General features: G+C 45.6%; 1 protein-coding gene across 1 annotated transcript in view; it reads right to left on the bottom strand.

The window, feature by feature from the left end:
- The window catches only part of CEP112 (centrosomal protein 112), a 704,958-nt gene extending 702,990 nt beyond the window's left edge, over positions 1–1,968 (bottom strand). The window contains exon 1 of the mRNA XM_030208453.1: positions 1,632–1,968. The gene's annotated coding sequence lies outside the window, so the exon portion shown is untranslated. The remainder of the gene's footprint in view (positions 1–1,631) is intronic.
- Positions 1,969–18,687: the final 16,719 nt, after the last annotated feature.

The raw sequence follows: 18,687 nt of genomic DNA, 5'->3' as shown, positions 1-18,687 counted from the left end.
GTCCACGACAGCGGCCAATCCAGGCCAAGGGCACCTGGCAAGCTTCCCAAACATACAAACATTCTATACAATCAAGCCATTGTGACATCACTAATGAGGTTGGCTCTTATTGGTGGAATGAGCCACTATGACATCACAATAGGGTAAATCACTGCTCTATGTAATAAAAGTGAGCCAAGTACAGGACATAAGTACATAAGTAATGCCACACTGGGAAAAGACCAAGGGTCCATCGAGCCCAGCATCCTGTCCACGACAGCGGCCAATCCAGGCCAAGGGCACCTGGCAAGCTTCCCAAACATACAAACATTCTATACAATCAAGCCATTGTGACATCACTAATGAGGTTGGCTCTTATTGGTGGAATGAGCCACTATGACATCACAATAGGTTAAATCACTGCTCTATGTAATAAAAGTGAGCCAAGTACAGGACATAAGTACATAAGTAATGCCACACTGGGAAAAGACCAAGGGTCCATCGAGCCCAGCATCCTGTCCACGACAGCGGCCAATCCAGGCCAAGGGCACCTGGCAAGCTTCCCAAACATACAAACATTCTATACAATCAAGCCATTGTGACATCACTAATGAGGTTGGCTCTTATTGGTGGAATGAGCCACTATGACATCACAATAGGTTAAATCACTGCTCTATGTAATAAAAGTGAGCCAAGTACAGGACATAAGTACATAAGTAATGCCACACTGGGAAAAGACCAAGGGTCCATCGAGCCCAGCATCCTGTCCACCACAGCGGCCAATCCAGGCCAAGGGCACCTGGCAAGCTTCCCAAACATACAAACATTCTATACAATCAAGCCATTGTGACATCACTAATGAGGTTGGCTCTTATTGGTGGAATGAGCCACTATGACATCACAATAGGTTAAATCACTGCTCTATGTAATAAAAGTGAGCCAAGTACAGGACATAAGTACATAAGTAATGCCACACTGGGAAAAGACCAAGGGTCCATCGAGCCCAGCATCCTGTCCACCACAGCGGCCAATCCAGGCCAAGGGCACCTGGCAAGCTTCCCAAACATACAAATTCTATACAATCAAGCCATTGTGACATCACTAATGAGGTTGGCTCTTATTGGTGGAATGAGCCACTATGACATCACAATAGGTTAAATCACTGCTCTATGTAATAAAAGTGAGCCAAGTACAGGACATAAGTACATAAGTAATGCCACACTGGGAAAAGACCAAGGGTCCATCGAGCCCAGCATCCTGTCCACCACAGCGGCCAATCCAGGCCAAGGGCACCTGGCAAGCTTCCCAAACATACAAATTCTATACAATCAAGCCATTGTGACATCACTAATGAGGTTGGCTCTTATTGGTGGAATGAGCCACTATGACATCACAATAGGTTAAATCACTGCTCTATGTAATAAAAGTGAGCCAAGTACAGGACATAAGTACATAAGTAATGCCACACTGGGAAAAGACCAAGGGTCCATCGAGCCCAGCATCCTGTCCACCACAGCGGCCAATCCAGGCCAAGGGCACCTGGCAAGCTTCCCAAACGTACAAACATTCTATGCATGTTATTCCTGGAATTGTGGATTTCATCTTTGCTTTGGGCAGCACCGAGGATTAGAGTAAAGCAGAAGAAGTCAAACCTTGTTGCGTGCAGGTTTCTCCAAGCGCGCGGGAAGAGCTCTCAGCAGGGCAACTCAGATTTCGGGGCAGTTGGAAATGCAGGCTCAGAAGAAGACGCTCAGGCCCGATCTTTTCCTCTCTGTAGTCCACATCTCTCCATTTGCAACCCCGTAACACATTCAGTCGGTCTCCTTCAAGGGATTGTCATCATGTTGCGTTTAGAATAATTAAAAGCAGCTAAACTCAGGCTCGTCCCTTCCTCTGACCTGCGCGACTTCCCCAGTCTGCAGAGGAGACACCAGCCAAGGAAAAAAAAAGAAAGAAGTGAGTGACCGACCCCAGCTGCAGCTTCGTCCAGCCCCGCCTGCAAACCGTTTAAACTTCTTCCACCCTCTCTCTGGCTTTTGACAGAGTGACGCACTTCCGACTTCCGGGAACGGCCGTGCTCGGGCGTCCGGCGTTGCCACGGCAACCGCTGAGGAAAAAAGGAGTTCCCCCGGCGGAGACTGCTTCCCACTGGCCGCCGGAGCAGCGCCACCGATGGCGGGCTCGGTCGCACAAGGTACTGCAAGCTGGGCCAGAAGATGTCGCCCGAGAGTGTGCGATTAATTAAAGCGCCGCCGGGAGGAAGTGGATGGAAGGGGGAGGGGGGGGGCAACAGCTGGATCAGAGAGCTGTCAAGTTACTCATTCCAGGAGGGAGACTTTTTGGCCGGTTCTACTTTAAAACTTACATCTCAAAGCATGTAGTTGATGGTGAGCCATTGAAACCAGTACTACAAGTCCCATAATGCACCAGGACAGGATGAGGGTGGGCAGAAATCCAGGACCAGCCAAAAAGGTCTCCCTCCTGCACGTTGAGGGAGGATGTATGATGAAAATATGACCAGAACCAGAGCTGCCCAATTACCCATTCCAGGAGGAGGGAGACCTTTTGGTTGGTTCTGATTTAAAACTTACATCCCAGAGCAGTGTGGTATTTGTAGTAAATTATTTTTATCTGTTGAAATCAGTGCTGAGGGTCTCATATTGCACCAGGATGAGGTTGGCGGAAATCCAGGACTGGTCGAAAAGTCTCCCTCCTGGAATGGGTAACTTGCCTGCTCTGTTGAAAGCAGTAGGTTCTGTGAACCGTTTTGTGGTTCCTATGACTGATATCCTCCCTCTGCACTTAAATATTTACATTGTTTGTCAATGATCTGAAAATATTTGTAAAAAATCGGGGATGAGCCTGTTTTAGATCGTTTTATAAACACAAGATATGTTCTTATGTGCTTTGTAAAATTGCACCAGGGAAAGCAGAGGCACACTTTTACACTCGCTGTAGGGCAGGTGATATTATGTGCATATATGTGCCAGTAAGAATAGCTACATATGCAAATAGCTTATAAAAGGTGCAGAGAAGTACCTATTCTCCACACCCAGAAATGCAAAATACAGATCACATTAAATTAGTGCTACATTTCAGTGCACCTACTTTTCACTTGTGTTATACCCTCGGGCAGTTTTGTACCACACTTCTACCCTCTCAGTTCCCTTATAAAATTACCTGAATCTGACCCAATAAAACATGTATTTCATTTCATGAAATGGAGTATCCTGGAGTACCCAGTGTGCTTTTTCTAGCAAAAAAGGTGCGGGTACTCAAATGCTAGGCCACCCTTCAGGGGTGGGGTGATCATGGAGGGACCCACCCCATAATAGCCAGGCCCCCTGCAACCAGTCACAGAATCTACGACAAGGCAGACTTGGTGTGTAGAGCTTGAGCTCTTTCATTAAAACTTGGAGACCATGGGTCAATTTTAGCAGACAATGGAAAAGGTGCTGGTACTCAGTGCCCCTAAGTACCCCTTCACAAAAGGCCCTGGGAGTACCTTCGTTCTTTATTACTTACCCTTGTAATGCTCTCATCTTTTTAGTTTCAAATGAAAATAAGTGACAACCCGTCCAAACTTAATAATTTCATTCATGTAAAGCATTTTTTAATTAGGATTTATTATCCTTTTGAAGAAATTTACCCAAAGTGGTGTACAGCAAGTATATCCCAGACATAAGCAATAAACAACTACAACAGTAAAATATTCAGATAACAGCATACATTATAGTATAGAGTAACCCAATACCTGCCAGTAGGCCTTGGCTGTGATGGTGGTAGAGGAATGATTTATGAACATTCTGATCACATACTAGGGTTTTTCATCTGTCCAGCAGCAGAAAAACCCTTGCTTGAACTGTGTTTACAACAACTTGTATGGATGAAATCTTGTTCGATGGCTGAAGTTTTGATTTCCTGATGTTGTTGATGAATCATAGGCTCTGAAAAAAAAATAGTTTTGTACCTGAGGGTTTGAACCAGGTTCTCTCAGGATGTAGAAAATGGCTCTTATACAATTGTTTTTGGTTTGATAAATCATCTGGTGTTACAGGACTGGTTTGAAGAGTTAGGGTAGAGTGTAGAAGTCTGCGTCATTTCCAGAGCAGAAAGGAGGCAGAATTTGTGCAGAGTTACAAAGCAGATGCATATTTTATGAAACAAATTTGTAGACATGCATCTCCTCGTTCTATACCACTGTGGGGCTTATTTTCAAAACAAGAAAACCGTCACAAGGTGGCAGCCACAGTTCATCCAAATTTCAAGGGGGCATGTTTTAAGCGGGACATGGGTGGCACCAAAAGACGAACATTTTTCTGCAATAATGGAACAAAATGAAAATGTGTAGGGCCAAAATTAAGACATTTTTGGCTAGACCTGTATCAATCACAACTAAGTGACCAAAAGGTTCCCTTAATGACCAAATGAGTACTGGTGGGATTAAGGCATAACCCTCCCCCCTTATTCCACCAGTGCTCACTGACCCCCCCTCCCAGCCCCCTAAGATGTGACAGTGACAGTACACAAACAAAAAAAGCAACACTGGGCCTTCAAGAATGAGACAACGGGAGTATTTTATTGATGAATGATCCGACTCCCTGCCGTGTTTCGGCATTACAAAACGCCTTCCTCAGGGGTCAGAGATTGATTGTGAATATTGTAAATGGTATGTGTGTATCCAATGCCTCCGAAATTTCTTCATTTGCAGGAGATACGTCTAATACAGGAGTCTTTCTATCAACATTGTGGCGGTTTGCTCTGACTGTCAGGCACGCTCAACAATAAAGATTTTTTTCTACGAAATTTCGGAGGCATTGGGTACACATACCATTTACAATATTCACAATCAATCTCTGACCCCTGAGGAAGGCGTTTTGTAACGCCGAAACACGGCCCGTGTCGGGTCATTCATCAGTAAAATACTCCTGTTGTCTCACTCTTGAAGGCCCAGTGTTGCTTTCTTTGTTTGTAGACTTTCTATGTAGGCTGTTTAACCCTCTCGGTTTGGACAGTGACAGTACATTCCAGGCTCTATGATGGCCATTCCTCTTAGAGCAGCAAGCGGGTCCCAAGAGTAGACTAGTGGTCAGTGCAGTGGACTGTAGAGAAGGGAACCTAGATCCATATCTCACTCTAACTGGTACACTTATGGTGAAATGTGTGAGACTTCCAAAACCACTAAATACCTATTGTACATACATATAAGTGACATCTACAAGCTTAAGAGCTGCACCCCCCCCCCCCCTCCTCCCCGGCGCATTGCTCTTACCTCCTGGGGGTGCTGGGAACAGTCGCGCAGCTGTCAGCTCCACCAGTTCCTTGACCCAGAACAGGAAGTAACGTCAGAGGGAGCAGGGACCCGGCAGAGCCGACAGCTGCACGGTATCTCCCTACACCTTCTTGCAGCATGCACCCGGGACAGACCGCCCCGCCTCAGTACGCCAGTGGCTAGGATTAAATATTTCTTTAGCAATGATTGCAACCATTTAAATGTTATGTGTTCTCTTTTTTGTCTCCACAAATATGGTAACCCTAGATTAAACATCTCCTGATTGAACTGAAAAATGAGCTTGCGGAGCTACTGCTAGTGATATGCAACTTATCCTTAAAATCGAGCGTGGTACCGGAAGATTGGAGGGTGACCAATGTAAAGCCCATTTTTAAAAAAGGCTCCAGGGGAGATCCGGGAAATTATAGACCGGTGAGTCTGACATCGGTGCTGGGGGAAAATGGTAGAGGCTATTATTAAAAACAAAATTACAGAGCACATCCGAGGACATGGATTACTGAGACCAAGTCAGCACGGCTTTTGTGTGGGGAAATCTTGCCTGACCAATTTACTTCAATTCTTTGAAGGAGTGAACAAACATGTGGACAAAGGGGAGTCGGTTGATATTGTGTATCTGGATTTTCAAAAGGCGTTTGACAAGGTACCTCATGAAAGGCTACAGAGGAAATTGGAGGGTCATGGGATAGGAGGAAATGTCCTATTGTGGATTAAAAACTGGTTGAAGGATAGGAAACAGAGAGTGGGGTTAAATGGGCAGTATTCACAATGGAGAACGGTAGTTAGTGGGGTTCCTCAGGGGTCTGTGCTAGGACCGCTGCTTTTTAATATATTTATAAATGATTTAGAGATGGGAGTAACTAGCGAGGTAATTAAATTTGCTGATGACACAAAGTTATTCAAAGTCGTTAACCTCGCGACAGGATTGTGAAAAATTACAAGAGGACCTTACGAGACTGGGAGACTGGGCGGCTAAATGGCAGATGACGTTTAATGTGAGCAAGTGCAAGGTGATGCATGTGGGAAAAAAGAACCCGAATTATAGCTACGTCATGCAAGGTTCGACGTTAATTAAACTCTGGAATTCATTGCCGGAAAATGTGGTGAAGGCGGTTAGCTTAGCAGAGTTTAAAAAGAGGTTGGACGGTTTCCTAAAGGACAAGTCCATAAACCGCTACTAAACGGACTTGGAAAAATCCAAAATCCCAGGAATAACATGTATAGAATGTTTGTACGTTTGGGAAGCTTGCCAGGTGCCCTTGGCCTGGATTGGCCGCTGTCGTGGACAAGATGCTGGGCTCAATGGACCCTTGGTCTTTTCCCAGTATGGCATTACTTATGTACCGCCAGCCTGTAGATTTGGGCATTGGAAGGGGGATCAAGTATGGGTAACCCTTAGTGACCCGTAAAGCCAGGGAGGATGAGAAGGGTTGAGACGTGAGGGAAAGAATAAAGGAAGGAGGGAATTGGGGGAAAGAGTGTTGCCTGATGCCCATTGCTGCATGACATCCTGTTCACCACTCTGTACTCCCAGCTGTGCAGTGCAAGCAATCAGGGTTTATTACAATAACACATAAAACTAATCATAAAAACATTAAATGCTAAAGAAGTATTTGTTTGTTATGGGATTTCAATCTAATCAGCTTCTGCTTACCATCCCCTTGTCTGGTATAAATTATTGCTATAAGTCACTTGAAAATCAGTATGGAACTCCATCTTTGCTGTTTTCACTTTCCAGCTGCTCCGGCACAAATCTAGCTTAAACCTCCATAACAAAAAAAATGAGCTTAAGATATAATTTTTCACATTAAAGCCATGTAGAAATGAATGTGACTGCAGCTGTTTAAAATTCAATTCAGTACTGAACTGGCACTTAGAAACGCCAAGGTGGAGCACAATAACAGTAATATATAAGGCTTTACGAGGAGAGTTGGGGTTTAATTAAAATGTGAATTTAGAGGCCTGACATGGTGATTCAGCTCACAGTTTACAGGCCTGAGAAACCGGCCTGAATTTATAGTACTGACCTGCACAATTACAGAAGTGAGCTGAGTCATAGACGGAAGACAAACTGCCGGTGCATTGCGGGGGTTCATTGTGCTACTTTTCCACTACATGCTACAGCCCAGGCCTGAGCCAGCCAGCCAGGGATCCTGAGAGATGACCCTGGGAGACTGGAAAGCTGACAGTGAGACTTCTTTCAAGTTATGTCCTCCTTTTGGGAGAACAAAAGAAGCCTACACTGTTACACATCAAAAGAAAAGGGTACAAGTAAGATATAGGCGATTATGAGAGGCAGACTGTAAAATCAACAATATCAGGGCAATATTTAACTGACGGTGGTGAACGTTTTGTTGACCACCAGTGGTGTTATTCCTGGAAATCCAATGCCCAACCATGTCTGGGCTTCGGCATTGATTATAGTAACATAGTAAATGACGGCAGATAAAAACCTGTACAGTCCATCCAGTCTGCCCAACAAGATAAACTCATTTTACATGGTATGTGATACTTTATATGTATACCCGAGTTTGATTTGTCCTTGTCATTCTCAGGGCACAGATCGTAGATGTCTACCCATGTCTTGTTTTCAAAAGCAGGAACTAGGTTTGTGAGCCCTTGGACCACTGCCGAGGAGCGGCAGTGGCAGGCAAAACCACCCCACACCAGGAACCAGACAGAACTCAGACAGGAACAGCAAGATTTCACCTACACTAGCCGCCCTTCCCCAGGAGTTGAGCCCCTGGCTGCAGGCGGCCGACAGGACTTACAGGACAGGGCAGGAACTGGAAGCTGCAAGCAGCCACTAAAACAGGAAACAAACACTGACAAACACGAGACAGAACTGAAAGCTGCCAGGCAGCCACTGAACAAGAAACACAGACAAACAGAAACTAAACACAAAAGACAAACAAGGAACAAGACTAGGAAGCAAACAATAACCCTAAGCTAAACTACACACAGACTAGCTAGAATCAGACAAGGAACTAGAATAAAAACAAAACTAGGCAGAAGTGCAACAAGCACCAACAAACTAGGGCCTTAGGTGATGCAAAGGCAGAGCAGAGAGTTTCCAAATAGCTAATAAGCCCAGCAGCAGCTGAGATTCAGCTGCAGCAATCACCAGGCAGCTACGGGTGCTGTGCAGGCTCAAACAAGACAAGCAAGTCTGGCAGGCCGGAAGATCTGGACTAGACTGGGCTGAAGTCTGGAACGGGAAACAGCACACAGACAATTCAATGCAGCCACCAGGCCTGGCCACCAGGGGGCGAGATGACTGAAAGCCTGAAACCAGGGCACGACCGTGACAGCCCAGCACTGTTCTTGTACTAAACTTTCTGAAGTTAACATCGAAGCCCCTTAAAATTTACTCTCCAGTCACCATATCTATTCAGTCACTATCAGGGCATAGACTGTAGAAGTCTGCCCAGCACTGGTTTTGCTTCCCAATTACCAGCATCGCCACCCCAATCTCCACTAAGATTCCGTGCATCCATTCCTTCTAAACAGGATTCCTTTATGTTTATCCCGTTTTAATTCCATTACCATTTTCATCTCCACCACCTCCCGCAGGAGAGCATTCCATATATCCACCACCCTCTCCATGAAAAAATACTTTCTGACATTACTCATGAGTCTTCCCCCCCTTCAATCTCAATTCATGTCCTCTAGTTCTACTGCCTTCCTGTCTCCGGAGAAGGTTCATTTGCGGATTAATACCTTTCAAATATTTGAACGTCTGTATCATGTCACCCCTGTTTCTCCTTTCCTCCAAGGTATACATGTTCAATATCTAGTTTATACTGCACTTGCTAACACATAGCAGTTAAGTCAATATGCAGAACTTAACCATCCGTGGCCTGCTGCAAAAAGACGGACTGTGCTATATTAATTCCCATTTATGTGGTTACCTTGACCAGTTAAGTGCTGACTCTGCCCTGTAATGCCCGCCCAAAATATCCAGCTTTCACTGAAGCGCTAACCGCTAATTTTCAGCATGATAACCGGTTAAATGCCGCCAAAAATTAGCAGATTGCCCCGACCAAGTGATTTAACCAGTCAGTGGCCTTTTCTTTCTAGTAGGAAAAGGACTGAGGGCTCTTCCCCCCCCCCCCACCCCCATTCCCTCCACCAAGAAATTATCCCCCTAATTCTATATAGTGTGCCAAACGTATGCACACAAATAGAAATTAATGGTAGTTAAGGACTAGAGAATGACACAAGGACAAAGTTTGTCTCCGTCCCCACCCCATCCCCGCAGGTTCTGTCTCCATCCTCATCCCGTCCCCACGGGCCCCGTCTCTGTCTCCGCCCCATCCCCACAGGTTCTGTCCCTGCCCCGTCCCCACTCCATCCCCGCGCTCTCTGGCCTCATCTGCAAAAGCCTTGAACACATGATTTTATATTTAAATCTTCGTATTAAAGTATAAAAAAGAACATTACCACATTACTTTCAAAATTTGCTCTCTGGTCCACAAGATAATCTACGGTGAAGCCCCAGGACATATGATTGATTTAATAGATCTTCCTGCCAGAAACAGAATCAGTTCATCAAGTACTTATCTGAACCTTCACTATCCAAGCTGCATTGGACTCAGATACAAATCAACCTATGCATCCAATGGAGTGGAGGAGTGGCCTAGTGGTTAGGGTGGTGGACTTTGGTCCTGAGGAACTGAGTTCGATTCCCACTTCAGGCACAGGCAGCTCCTTGTGACTCTGGGCAAGTCACTTAACCCTCCATTGCCCCATGTAAGCCGCATTGAGCCTGCCATGAGTGGGAAAGCGCAGGGTACAAATGTAACAAAAATGAAATAGATACTATTGGAGATTCTACATGGAATGTTGCTACTATTGGAGATTCTGTTGCTACTATTGGAGATTCCACATGGAATGTTGCTACTATTGGAGATTCTACATGGAATGTTGCTACTATTGGAGATTCTGTTGCTACTATTGGAGATTCCACATGGAATGTTGCTACTATTGGAGATTCTACATGGAATGTTGCTATTCCACTAGCAACATTCCACGTAGAAGGCTGCGCAGGCTTTTGTTTCTGTGAGTCTGACGTCCTGCACATACGTGCAGGACGTCAGACTCACAGAAACAGAAGCCTGCGTGGCCACATTGGTGATCTGCAAGGGCCGACTTCTAGTGAAATAGCAACATTCCATGTAGAATCTCAAATAGTAGCAACAGTGGAGGAGTGGCCTAGTGGTTAAGGTGGTGGGCTTTGGTCCTGACAAACTGAGTTTGATTCCCACTTCTGGCACAGGCAGCTCCTTGTGACTCTGGGCAAGTCACTTAACCCTCCATTGCCCCATGTAAGCCGCATTGAGCCTGCCATGAGTGGGAAAGCACAGGGTACAAGTGTAATAAAAATAAAAAACAAATAAAATTTCTTACTTAAGTACGCAAATGTGGAATGCACTACCAACGAGTGTGAAAACGACGCACGACCATCAAAACTTCAAGCGAACTTTAAAGACCTATCTGTTTTGCAAGGCCTACCCTATTGATTCTACTTAAATGCCTCAACTCTACAATGCATCTGTACATACATTGCAGTGGATATTTTATTTCTTATTTCCTTGTCCCTTATTGTATCCATTTACCCCTACCTTACCTGACCCTTTTTCTAATTGTATTTGTTTAAAACCTACTGTACTTGGCGCCCACCATGACGGTATTTTGTAAGCCACATTGAGCCTGCTAATATGTGGGAAAATGCGGGATACAAATGTTACAAATAAATAAATAAATAAACAATATGCTGTGCAACTGTTGTTTATAAATCATAAATATAAAACAATAATAAGGAGCGACTAATAAGCCCCCCACCACATCCCTATACTCTTCCAACCCCAACAATAGCTGACTTCTACTACCCCAGGAACCCTAATCTGCCCTGTTAAAATGTCCAGGGGTACAAAATACAACCTGTTCTGTATGCCCTAGCGGGGGAGAAATATGCCCTATGAAGCACCGTTATAATTTTTGAATCTGTGAATGAATAAGTCATCAGCAATGTCAGGATTCAGTCTAGCTCTCCTGTCTTCTACAGTCCTTCCTGCAATATGTCTTCTCAGATGATGTGCTGGTAGCAGGAATGTATAGGATCCTCCACTGCAAATTTTGCCAGAATGACACGGGGACAAAGTTCGTCCCTGTCCCCACGGGCTCTGTCCCCATCCCCGCCCCATCCCCATGGGCTTTGTCCCCTTCCCCGCCCCATCTTCTTGGGCTCTGTCCCTGTGGTTACTGTGGGTCCCCGTGTCATTCTCTAGTAAGGACCAAAATGTGAGGGGAGGGTAAAATGGCAATTGGTTGCTTATGCGCACTTAGGCTGTATTCTATAACTTGGCACTTAAGTGTTCTAATGGGTAACTGCAAAGGGGGAGGGGGCTTTCACATGGGAGGGGCATGGATGCTCTGACCATTTAAGTGCGCACTATTGAAACTGTCAGTTAGGTGCCTAACCACTGCATCTATCATAAGGGGAAAGGGAAATGGGACTTGATATACCGCCTTTCTGAGGTTTTTGCAACTACATTCAAAGCGGTTTACATATATTTAGGTACTTATTTTGTACCAGGGGCAATGGAGGATTAAGTGACTTGCCCAGAGTCACAAGGAGCTGCAGTGGGAATTGAACCCAGCCAGTTCCCCAGGATCAAAGACCACTGCACTAACCACTAGGCTACTCCTCCATTCCATGTAGAATCTCAGATAGTACATAAGTACATAAGTAGTGCCATACTGGGAAAGACCAAAGGTCCATCTAGCCCAGCATCCTGTCACCGACAGTGGCCAATCCAGGTCAAGGGCACCTGGCACGCTCTCCAAACGTAAAAACATTCCAGACAAGTTATACCTAAAAATGCGGAATTTTTCCAAGTCCATTTAATAGCGGTCTATGGACTTGTCCTTTAGGAATCTATCTAACCCCTTTTTAAACTCCGTCAAGCTAACCGCCCGTACCACGTTCTCCGGCAACGAATTCCAGAGTCTAATTACACGTTGGGTGAAGAAAAATTTTCTCCGATTCGTTTTAAATTTACCACACTGTAGCTTCAACTCATGCCCTCTAGTCCTAGTATTTTTGGATAGCGTGAACAGTCGCTTCACATCCACCCGATCCATTCCACTCATTATTTTATACACTTCTATCATATCTCCCCTCAGCCGTCTCTCTTCTCCAAGCTGAAAAGCCCTAGCCTTCTCAGCCTCTCTTCATAGGAAAGTCGTCCCATCCCCACTATCATTTTCGTCGCCCTTCGCTGTACCTTTTCCAATTCTACTATATCTTTTTTGAGATACGGAGACCAGTACTGAACACAATACTCCAGGTGCGGTCGCACCATGGAGCGATACAACGGCATTATAACATCCGCACACCTGGACTCCATACCCTTCCTAATAACACCCAACATTCTATTCGCTTTCCTAGCTGCAGCAGCACACTGAGCAGAAGGTTTCAGCGTATCATCGACGACGACACCCAGATCCCTTTCTTGATCCGTAACTCCTAACGCGGAACCTTGCAAGACGTAGCTATAATTCGGGTTCCTCTTACCCACATGCATCACTTTGCACTTGTCAACATTGAACTTCATCTGCCACTTGCACGCCCATTCTCCCAGTCTCGCAAGGTCCTCCTGTAATCATTCACATTCCTCCTGCGACTTGACGACCCTGAATCTCATCCTCCACTAGCAACATTCTATGTAGAATCTCAAATAGTAGCAACATTCCATGCTTCACTGCGCTAACCAGTAGGCTACTCCTCCACTAGCAACATTCCATGTAGAATCTCAACTAGTAGCTACATTCCATGTGGAATCTCAACTAGTAGCAACATTCCATGTAGAATCTCAGATAGTAGCAACAATCCATGTAGAATCTCATCCTTCACTAGCAACATTCTATGTAGAATCGCAAATAGTAGCAACATTCCATGTTCCACTGCGCTAACCAGTAGGCTACTCCTCCACTAGCAACATTCCATGCAGAATCTCAAATAGTAGCAACATTCCATGTATAATCTCAGATAGTAGCAACAATCCATGTAGAATCTCATCCTCCACTAGCAACATTCTATGTAGAATCGCAAATAGTAGCAACATTCCTTGTTCCACTGCACTAACCACTAGGCTACTCCTCCACTAGCAACATTCCATGTAGAATCTCAAATAGTAGCAATATTCCACGTAGAATCTCAAATAGTAGCAACAGAATCTCAATTAGTAGCAACATTCCACGTAGAATCTCAAATAGTAGCAACAGAATCTCAATTAGTAGCAACATTCCATATAGAATCTCAAATAGTAGCAACATTCCACGTAGAATCTCAAATAGTAGCAACAGAATCTCAATTAGTAGCAACATTCCATGTAGAATCTCAAATAGTAGCAACATTCCATGTTCCACTGCACTACCCATTAGGCTACTCCTCCATATCTGGTTTATAATTGGCCACTTTAAACATAACTGGACATGCCGATAATTCAGTTAAGTTTAAACTGGCCAAAGATATTCCTGCTTTTTGGTGGCCTAATTTGCCCGCAAAACTTAGCCGCCAATGCACTGAACATAAAGTGACGGTGCCTAAATTTGGGAGCGTAATTGCTGACTTAAACTATCATTTTGTAATGCATTAGGGATCCTTTTACTAAACTGTGGTAAAAGGGGGCCTGCGCTAGCGTCAGCATGTGTTTGTGACATGCGCTAAGGCCCCCTTCTCCGCAGTGGGTTAAAAGGCTGTCCATTTTTGGGAACAAGAAATGGCCGTGTGGTAAGTGAACCACGAACCACACAGCCATTTCAGTGGGGAGCCCTTACTGCCACCCATTGAGATGGCGATAAGGGTGCCGCGGTAATTCGATGGTAACCGGGCAGCACTGATTACCGCTGGTTAAATTCTAGCACTACAAAAATAGGACATGTTTTAGTAGCGCAGGAAATGGCGCAGCAAGGGGTGGGAATTACCGCCAGACTAGTTCCAGATTGGCGCGCGGTATGACCACAGTAGGCTTAATGAGTAAAAAGGCCTGTAGGTGCAAAAATGTGCTGTCGTAGAATAATAGCTTACCCCTGGATTCTATATTGCGTAACAAAACGGGGCGTTTCTGAGATTAACGCGCTTTGTTATAGAATAACTGGGATACACGTTTAATGTGAGCGAGTGCAAAGTGATGCATGTGAGAAAGAGGAACCTGAATTATAGCTATGTCATGCAAGGTTCCATGTTAGGAGTCAAAGACCAAGAAAGGGATCTAGGTGTTGTCACTGATGATGATACGTTGAAAACTTCTGCTCAGTGTGCTGCTGCGGCTCAGAAAGCAAATAGAATGTTAGGTATTATTAGGAAAGGAATGGAAAACAAAAATGAAGATGTTATAATGCCTTTGTATCGCTCCATGGTGTGACCACACCTCAAATATTGTGTTAAAGTCTGGTCGCCGCATCTCAAAAAAGATGTGGAGGGGCATAATCGAAAGGGACGCTCAAGTTTTGCTGAGGACGTCCTCGCAAAACGTCCTGATGGAAGGGCATGGAAACCCATATTATCGAAACAAGATGGTCGTCCATCTTTTGTTTTGATAATACGGTCAGGGATGCCCAAATCTTGAAATTTAGGTCATCCTTAGAGATGGTCGTCACTAGACTTGGTCATTTCTGTTTTTTGGCGATAATGGAAACCAAGGACACCCATCTTAGAAATGACCAAATGCAAGCCATTTGGTCATGGGAGGAGCCAGCATTCTTAGTGCACTGGTCCTCCCCCCACATACCAGGACACCAACCGGGCACCCTAGGGGGCACTGCAGTGGACTTCATAAATTGCTCCTAGGTCCATAGCTCCCTTACCTTGTGAGCTGAGCCCCCAAAACCTACTACCCACAACTGTACACCACTACCATAGCCCTTATGGGTGAAGGGGGGGGGGCACCTAGATGTGGGTACAGTGGGTTTCTGGTGTGTTTTGGAGGGCTCACATTTACCACCACAAGTGTAACAGGTAAGGGGAAGGATGGACCTAGGTCTGCCTGCCTGAAGTGCACTGCACCCACTAAAACTGCTCCAGGGACCTGCATACTGCTGTGATGGACCTGAGTATGACATTTGAGGCTGGCACAAAATATTTTTAAAGATTTATTTGAGGGTGGGAGGGGGTTAGTGACCACTAGGGAAGTAAGGGGAGGTCATCCCTGATTCTCTCCGGTGGTTATCTGGTCAGTTCGGGCACATTTTTGTGCCTTGGTCATAAGAAAAACAGGACCAGGTAAAGTCGTCCAAGTGCTTGAAAGGGACACCCTTTTTTTTCCATTATGGGTCGAGGACATCCATGTGTTAGGCATGCCCAAGTCCTGCCTTCGCTACGCTTCCGACATGCCACTGTGAACTTTAGTCGTCCCCGCGACAGAAAGCAGTTGGGGACGCCCAAAATTGGCTTTAGATTATACCGATTTGGGTGACCCTATGAGAAGGATGCCCATCTTCCGATTTGTGTAGAAAGATGGGCATCCTTCTCTTTCGAAAATGAGCCTGACAATGGAATTAGAAAAGGTACAGAGAAGGGCGACGAAAATGATAAAGGGAATGGGATGACTTCCCTATGAGAAAAGGCTAAAGCGGCTAGGGCTCTTCAGCTTGGAGAAAAGGTGGCTGAGGGGAGATATGATAGAGGTCTATAAAATAATGAGTGGAGTTGAAGGGTAGATGTGAAGCGTTTGTTTACGCTTTCCAAAAATACTAGGACTAGAGGGCACGCGATGAAACTACAATGTAGTAAATTTAAAATGAATTGGAGAAAATTTTTCTTCACTCAACGTGTAATTCAACTCTGGAATTCGTTGCCAGAGAATGTGGTAAAGACGGTTAGCTTAGCGGAGTTTTAAAAAGGTTTGGACGGCTTCCTAAAGGAAAAGTCCGTAGACCATTATTAAATGGATTTGGGGAAAATCCACTATGTCTGGAATAAGCAGTATAAAATGTTTTGTACTTTTTTGGGAATCTTGCCAGGTATTTGCGACCTGGATTGGCCACTGTTGGAAACAGGATGCTGGGCATGATGCAGGGCCGTGCTAACACGGTAAGCGAGGTAAGCATGGCAGGGGGGCGCTTCCCTCTGGGGGGCGCCACCGCACCATGCTCACCTCGCTCGCCCTCCCGCAACATCCCTTTTCTTTTCTTTTTCTTTTTAAATTTACCTCCGTGGTGGCGGTTCCGGCAGCGCAGCGTTCAGGGAAGGAGGCGGCGCTCCCGACGTCTAGCCTTCCCTTCGCTGTGTTCCGCCTTCTTCTGACGTCACCGTCAGAAGAAGGCGGAACACAGCGAAGGGAAGGCTAGACGTCGGGAGCGCCGCCTCCTTCCCTGACGCTGCGCTGCCGGAACCGCCAAGGAGGTAAATTTAAAAAGAAAAGGGATGTTGGGGGGAGAGAAGAGGGCGGGCAGTTGAACAATGGGAGCGGGAGGGCAGGGGAGAAACGAGAGCATGGATGGGAAGGGGGGGCATGGATGCGAAGGGGGGGGGGAGAAGAGGGCGGGCCAGGCTGGGACATGGGAGAGAGAGGAGCATGGATGCGAGGGGGGGTCATGGAAGGGAGAGAGGGGAATTGCTGGATAGGGATTAATGGAGGGGGCAGGGGACAGAGGAGCATGGATGGGCATGGATTGGGAGGGCAGGGCTCAGGGAGAAAGGGGAATTGCCGGAAAGGGATGAATGGAGGGGGCAGGGGACAGAGGAGCATGGATGGGCATGGATTGGGAGGGCAGGGCTCAGGGAGAGAGGAGAAATTGCTGAACATAGAGGGGAGGGAAGAGAGATGAAGGAAATGAAATGAGGGAAAAGGAAGAGAGGAGAAAAACTGCACATGGATGAAGAAAATAGGCAGAAGCTGAGGACCAGAAATGAAGAAGAAAGGAGGAAAGGAAAGAAATAAATGGAAAGGAAGCCCTGGAAACGGAGTTAAGAGGACAGATAGCAGCAGAATCAGATACTGGGCCAGCATGATCAGAAAAAGAAAGTCACCAGACAACAAAGGTAGAAAAAAAAATCATTTTATTTTCATTTTAGTGTTTGGAATATGTCCACTTTGAGAATTTACATCTGCTATCTTATTTTGCAATGTATAGCAATTTGTTTTTAAGAATATTGCTGACAATTCCTGTCAGTGTGGCAAGTGGTGAGCGATCATTTTCACGGGGGGGGGGGGGGGCGCCGCCGCCGCCAACTGATAGTCTGCAGGGGGGGGGCGCCAACTGATAGGCTGCAGGGGGGCGCCAGAGACCCTAGGCACGGCCCTGGCATGATGGACCTTTGGTCTTTCCCAGTATGGCAATATTTATGTACTTATGTACTCATACAGGCGCATACATTTGCATCACGTTTCAGTTGGTGCGAATGGCCATGCCTAAAGTTAAGTGTGATTCACAGGCATCAGCTGTATTCTATAAACCACGCCTAACTTTAAGCTCAGCTTATAGAATAGCTCTTTTTTTCGGCACCAATGTTTTTGGCACCATATACACAATCTAGCCCCATGTGTGTTCCAGTTTATTGATTTGGTGAAATCTACTGCAGTGAACATTAGCCTTTTGTCAGTTTCAGGTGAGTTTCGCCTGAAAGCAATAGCAATGGCCTTAGGACACAGGAAAGGCCCATGTATGGGCTCGTTAAGGCCTCTTGTTACTGTAGCTTAGTAAAAGGACCCCTTAGAGAGTGAGCCCTGCGGGGACGGGGAGATATCTAGGGTACCTGAATTTAACTTGCCTACAGCTATAATTGAAAAGTGTGGAGCTACTGTAAATCCAAAATCCTTTCCTTTCCCCTTCCATCTATCTGTCTGTGACCCTTTTTGTCTCTGCTCTTGCACAAAGTTTATTTAGTGTACAGCATGTTGCCTACACTGAACAGGGCCAGCAGATGGCGCACATTCACCGAGAAATGATATACTACCAGCTGGAAAGACAGAGGCAGCTCAACCAGGGACTGGTAAAAGGAATTATATTGTAATAATGAATATCGATTCTGCTTTTAACCAAAAATGCTACAAGGCAGATAACATAATATCCCCCCCCCCCCCCCCAACCCCTGTTTCTAAGCTGCGTTAGTGGCTGCCGTGCACTAATGCCAACACAGCCCATTCACTTTGAATAGGCTGTGTCGGCATTGTTGTGCGGCTTAGTAAACAGGAGGAGGGGAGTAAGATAACTTCACATTAGAAGGAATTTACAATATGGATCATAATAAATTTGCTAAATAAACAATCTAAGACAGTTACAGGCCTCTGGAGGGAGTTACAGGCCTACTAGAAGGAAATAAAACAGCAAGCTGCACAACAAATGCAATATCATTTATTATAAACAGCAAGAGTCCCCCGAATGTTGGCAGTTTAACTGCACAATTAGTA

Source organism: Microcaecilia unicolor, chromosome 6, assembly GCF_901765095.1.
Source record: "Microcaecilia unicolor chromosome 6, aMicUni1.1, whole genome shotgun sequence".
Classification (NCBI taxonomy): domain Eukaryota; kingdom Metazoa; phylum Chordata; class Amphibia; order Gymnophiona; family Siphonopidae; genus Microcaecilia; species Microcaecilia unicolor.
The sequence above is the reverse complement of the archived record's forward strand: the minus strand, read 5'-3'. Positions and strand labels throughout refer to the sequence as shown.